The sequence below is a fragment of the Bos indicus x Bos taurus genome, chromosome 14 (assembly GCF_003369695.1).
Source record: "Bos indicus x Bos taurus breed Angus x Brahman F1 hybrid chromosome 14, Bos_hybrid_MaternalHap_v2.0, whole genome shotgun sequence".
NCBI lineage: Eukaryota > Metazoa > Chordata > Mammalia > Artiodactyla > Bovidae > Bos > Bos indicus x Bos taurus.
Genome location: NC_040089.1, coordinates 63,913,909 through 63,920,535, shown reverse-complemented (window position 1 = coordinate 63,920,535; position 6,627 = coordinate 63,913,909).

Genomic DNA, 6,627 nt, shown 5'->3' with positions numbered 1-6,627 from the left:
GAGGTGGCGGCGGTGGCGGCGGCTGCTGCGGGTGTGGGGGGGTGGGGGTGGGGCTGGGGCGGAGGGGCGGGGCTTCTGCGCACGCGCCGGGGTCGGGGTGGGGGAGTGTGGGCGGGCCCCGCGCGGCGTAGGGCCCGTGGGGGAGGGGAGGGGAGCGGAGGACCGGCTCGCTGGCGGCTCTCTCGGGAGTCGGGTGGGCCGGCCCCTCCTCCCACACACCCCGCCCCACCTCCACCCGGGAGAGGCGTTGAGCCGTCACCAGGGCGGTGGGCGGTGCGCGGGGCTTCCGGGTTTCTCGGCGCTTAACTACCCCCCACGTGCGCGGCCCCCAAGGACCCTCTTCCCGCCGCAGCCAGTCGTGTTCCACTCGCCCCCACCCCCGCCCTCTAGGGCCGCCGGGCGAGAGTGGGCCGGCGTGATTTTCCCCAGGCCCAGTTTCCGCAACGTGGGCGAAAAGGAGCCCAGGCTGGCTCCCCGGTTCTCCTACCAGACCGCACTACGAGTCCCAGCGGGCAGCGCCGCCACGCGCCTCGACCGCGGAAGCGGTGCCTGCTGGGAGCTGGAGTCCTCAACGGCCGCGGCGCTCGCTGACCCCCAACCGGCCGCGGGTCTTGGCCGCCCGCTCGGGGACTCACCCACCCCCGCCTCTCGCAACCGTTCCAGCGCTGGACCCGGGTCGTGCTTCCAATAGAGGACCGGGGAGCGGAGGGGCCTTCGGACTCCCGGTCCTCTCCTTTCCGAGCCCTTACGAGTCTTCCCGGGTATCCCATCTGGGCGCTGTCGTTGGTCAGCGTGATTTTAATTTGGGCAAACTATTTTGAGATCTTTGTCCGCTTCCCTTTTTAAAGTATCGTGATCACAATTCACTTAAGAGGCTAGGGTGGAGTCACTGATTTCGTGCTACTTCTGCCAGCAATTTGAAACAGAACAGGACTCCAGAAAAATGTTTTCCTGCAAAGTGCGAGTCTGTCACAGTCGTACATGGCTCCACAGACTTGCAACCAGGCAAAATCAGAAATAGTCTAAACGCAGTATTAAAAATGTGTACAACAGTTGTGGAGTTAGTTGGGGGCTTTAATAGGAAGGCCAGCTGTAATGAATCAATTGCAAAAATACCAGTTGATAGGAAAGACATTAAATCAACATACAAATCCCACTTCAAAGTAGTACTGTACAATTTTTAAAGCTTTAGCATCTTTTATTCTCTACAGCAATCTTGTGTGGAAGGTGGAGCGAGAAGTACTAATTTTATTTTACTGTTCAGATCAGATCAGTCGCTCAGTCGTGTCGGACTCTTTGCCACCCCATGAAGCACAGCAAGCCAGGCCTCCCTGTCCATCACCAACTCCCGGAGTTCACTGAGACTCACGTCCGTCGAGTCAGTGATGCCATCCAGCCATCTCATCCTCTGTCGTCCCCTTCTCCTCCTGCCCCCAATCCCTCCCAGCATCACTGTCTTTTCCAATGAGTCAACTCTTCACATGAGGTGGCCAAAGTACTGGAGTTTCAGCTTTAGCATCATTCCTTCCAAAGAAATCCTAGGGCTGATCTCCTTCAGAATGGACTGGTTGGATCTCCTTGCAGTTTATGGGACTCTCAAGAGTCTTCTCCAACACCACAGTTCAAAAGCATCAATTTTTCGGTGCTCAGCTTTCTTCACAGTCCAACTCTCACATCCATACATGACCACAGGAAAAACCATAGCCTTGACTAGACGAACCTTTGTTGGCAAAGTAATTTCTCTGCTTTTGAATATGCTATCTAGGTTGGTCATAAGTTTCCTTCCAAGGAGTAAGCGTCTTTTAATTTCATGGCTGTGGTCACCATCTGCAGTGATTTTGGAGCCCAGAAAAATGAAGTCTGACACTGTTTCCACTGTTTCCCCATCTATTTCCCATGAAGTAGTGGGACCGGATGCCATGATCTTCATTTTCTGAATGTTGAGCTTCATGCCCACTTTTTCACTCTCCACTTTCACTTTCATCAAGAGGCTTTGAGTGTCACTGCCTATCTGAGGTTATTGATATTTCTCCCGGCAGTCTTGATTCCAGCTTGTGTTTCTTCCAGTCCAGCGTTTCTCATGATGTACTCAGCATATAAGTTAAATAAACAGGTTGACAATATACGGCCTTGACGAACTCCTTTTCCTATTTGGAACCAGTCTGTTGTTCCCATGTCCAGTTCTAACTCTTGCTTCCTGACCTGCATACAAATTTCTCAAGAGGCAGATCAGGTGGTCTGGTATTCCCATCTCTTTCAGAATTTTCCACAGTTGATTGTGATCCACACAGTCAAAGGCTTTGGCATAGTCAATAAAGCAGAAATAGATGTGTTTCTGGAACTCTCTTACTTTTTCCATGATCCAGCAGATGTTGGCAATTTGACCTCTGGTTCCTCTACCTTTTCTAAAAGCAGCTTGAACATCAGAAAGTTCACGGTTCATGTATTGCTGAAGCCTGGCTTGGAGAATTTTGAGCATTACTTTACTTGTGTGTGAGATGAGTGCAATTGTGCGGTAGTTTGAGCATTCTTTGGCATTGCCTTTCTTTGGGATTGGAATGAAAACTGACCTTTTCCAGTCCTGTGGCCACTGCTGAGTTTTCCAAATTTCCTGGCATATTGAGTGCAGCACTTTCACAGCATCATCTTTCAGGATTTGGAATAGCTCAATTGGAATTCCATCACCTCCACTAGCTTTGTTCGTAGTGATGCTTTCTAAGGCCCACTTGACTTCACATTCCAGGATGTCTGGATCTAGGTGAGTGATCACACCATCGTGATTATCTGGGTCGTGAAGATCTTTTTTGTACAGTTCTTCTGTGTATTCTTGCCACCTCTTCTTAATATCTTCTGCTTCTGTTAGGTCCATACCATTTCTGTCCTTTATCGAGCCCGTCTTTGCATGAAATGTTCCTTGGTATCTCTGATTTTCTTGAAGAGATCTCTAGTCTTTCCCATTCTGTTGTTTTCCTCTATTTCTTTGCATTGATCGCTGAAGAAGGCTTTCTTATCTCTTCTTGCTATTCTTTGGAACTCTGCATTCAGATGTTTATATATTTCCTTTTCTACTTTGCTTTTCACTTCTCTTCTTTTCACAGCTATTTGTAAGGCCTCCCCAGACAGCCATTTTGCTTTTTTGCATTTCTTTTCTATGGGAATGGTCTTGATCCCTGTTTCCTGTACAATGTTACGAACCTCATTCCATAGTTCATCAGGCACTCTATCTATCAGATCTAGGCCCTTAAATCTATTTCTCACTTCCACTGTATAATCATAAGGAATTTGATTTAGGTCATTCCTGAATGGTCTAGTGGTTTTCCCTACTTTCTTCAATTTAAGTCTGAATTTGGCAATAAGGAGTTCATGGTCTGAACCACAGTCAATAGAACAGTCTCAAATGATTGTCCAATTCATTCTTTAATTCAGTAAACTTTAAGGCATGTTAAATATATTTTTGGTTGTGGACTGGGTACTTTATTCTCATTTAATTCAAATTTAAACCTGCAGAATCCCACATAAGTGCCATTTTGCCCCTATCTTGGTAGGAAGAGAATAATATTGATATTTTGGAAAACAAGTTGCCTTATGTAGTTCATTAGGCAAAAGAGCAAGACTGGGGACTGAGGACTGTGTGTTAGGAAGACAGATCTTATCCTAGACGACAAACCACCATTCACTCTAATAGAACTCTCTAGTTAAAGTCAGTCCATCCATACGTTTATTGAATACATACCAAGTGCATCTGGATGTGAGGAAGATACTTGAGAGACACATTTCTTTCCTCAAGAGGCTTCTAATGAGTTCTCTGCTAATCATATAAACATAAGCATTACAGTGAGTACAGTAAATATCCAATCCCAGTGTTTTATCTGGCTGTGATGATTTTCTATTAGATTCTAAATTTGTTCTCTTAAAAAAAATGAGGATGGAAATTCCATTGTTTAAAAGAAAATATTTCATTTTAGTATTTTCATTAAATTACTGAATTGAGTATAAAAAAGAAATCAGACGAATGAAAGAAGAGGTACACTCATTAGAAGAAATGTGAAAGGAAATCACCTTCTATAACTTGGAAATTCTATCACACCAAGAGCTGAAACTACCAAAAATCATATTATTGCTAAGAATATCCACACTGCTGGTAGAGAAAGATGAGGGTGCAATTTCTGATGGAGCTCACTGAAACATCATTGTAAGTAATAAAGGTGGGGAAAAAATGGTCTGCTTTGAATCTAGAAAATTTTGTCAGCAGAAACTTTGGCAAGTGCTCTAAAGTGGATGTGGGTCCTCCAGTCACTAGAAAGGGCTTACTCTCAGGTTTCGCTGCTGCTGCTGCTAAGTCGCATCAGTCATGTCTGACTCTGTGCAACCCCATGGACTGCAGCCCACCAGGCTCCTCCGTCCATGGGATTTTCCAGGCAAGAACACTGGAGTGGGTTGCCATTTCCTTCTCCAACACATGAAAGTGAAAAGTGAAAGTGAAGTCGCTCAGTCCGACCCTCAGGGACCCCATGGACTGCAGCCTATCAGGCTCCTCCACCCGTGGGATTCTCCAGTCAAGAGTACTGGAGTGGGTTGCCATTGCCTAGCTGCTGGATTAAATAACTCACAAATGACCTCTTTGTTATAATCCATTTTGAACAAACAACCTCCCAATTACTAGTTGAACCCCCAGGCACTTTGACCCAGGAAAAGATGCTCTAGGTGGTAGACAAAAGTAATTTTTGTCATTGGAAAGGTGTATCAGTTCTTTGTAGATTAGTAAATACTGTGAGAATCAAGTTGGTCAGGATTCCCGTGCAGCCATGGTTCTTGACATTCAGTTGGTGTCACTGTCATGTTTTAGGGAGCTACAGCTGAGTCTGTACAAGGGAGACTAGAAGCAAAGTCCATCTGTGAGAGGAGGGAGCTAATAGAATCAGGAGGAGACAGAGGCCACCTTAGGAGGAAGAAGAGTGGGATCTGGAACTGGAATCAAAAACCTGTTCCCTTGATCCATCATTCACCTCTTTATTTTCAACCAGCTCATTTCTCTCCAATTAGAAACCTGTTTTTCTGATTAAAAGTCAAGACAAATTTTCCCTCAATGACAGATTTCCAACTTACTCTTTTCACAGCAAAGATTTTTATTTCCACTTCCCTTTAATTCCTCAGCATGAGTACTATATTGACTTTCCACACCTGCACCTCCCCAATTATTGCCCTATCAACAGTCACCAATGACCTCCATCTGTCAATCCAATGGACTTTCTTGTCCATACTGTTCAATAGCTGAAGGATCCGACTCTGTTTTCCTCCTCTCTCTCTCTTTTTTTTCAACACACTCTCTTGGCTTCAGGGAGGTAACTCTCCTGGTTTCTGTCCTGCTCTCAGACTTACCCCCTGTCTCCTTGTCCCCAACCCCCAAGCACCACATTGGGCTGGATACTCTTCTTCTGGCCTTCACCCTCACCACTCCTCTGCTACTACATTTACCACGTTATGTTATTGAACAACATAGTTTGTTCTTAAGCTTACAAACAGCTGTGAAAAGAGAAGCAAAAAGCAAAGGAGAAAAGGAAAGATATAAGCATCTGAATGCAGAGTTCCAAAGAATAGCAAGAAGAGATAAGAAAGCCTTCTTCAGCGATCAATGCAAAGAAATAGAGGAAAACAACAGAATGGGAAAGACTAGAGATCTCTTCAAGAAAATCAGAGATACCAAGGAACATTTCATGCAAAGACGGGCTCGATAAAGGACAGAAATGGTATGGACCTAACAGAAGCAGAAGATATTAAGAAGAGGTGGCAAGAATACACAGAAGAACTGTACAAGAAAGATCTTCACGACCCAGATAATCACAATGGTGTGATCACTGACCTAGAGCCAGACATCCTGGAATGTGAAGTCAAGTGGGCCTTAGAAAGCATCACTACGAACAAAGCTAGTGGAGGTGATGGAATTCCAATTGAGCTCTTTCAAATCCTGGAAGATGATGCTGTGAAAGTGCTGCACTCAATATGCCAGCAAATTTGGAAAACTCAGCAGTGGCCACAGGACTGGAAAAGGTCAGTTTTCATTCCAATCCCAAAGAAAGGCAATGCCAAAGAATGTTCAAACTACCGCTCAATTGCACTCATCTCACACACTAGTAAAGTAATGCTCAAAATTCTCCAAGCCAGGTTTCAGCAATATGTGAACTGTGAACTTCCTAATGTTCAAGCTGGTTTTAGAAAAGGCAGAGGAACCAGAGATCAAATTGCAAACATCCACTGGATCATGGAAAAAGCAAGAGAGTTCCAGAAACACATCTATTTCTGCTTTATTGACTATGCCAAGGCTTTTGACTGTGTGGATCACAATCAACTGTGGAAAATTCTGAAAGAGATGGGAATACCAGACCACCTGACCTGCCTCTTGAGAAATCTGTATGCAGGTCAGGAAGCAACAGTTAGAACTGGACATGGAACAACAGACTGGTTCCAAATAGGAAAAGGAGTACGTCAAGCCTGTATATTGTCACCTTGCTTATTTAACATATGCTGAGTACATCATGAGAAACTCTGGACTGGAGGAAACACAAACTGGAATCAAGATTGCCGGGAGAAATATCAATAACCTCAGATATGCAGATGACACCACCCTTA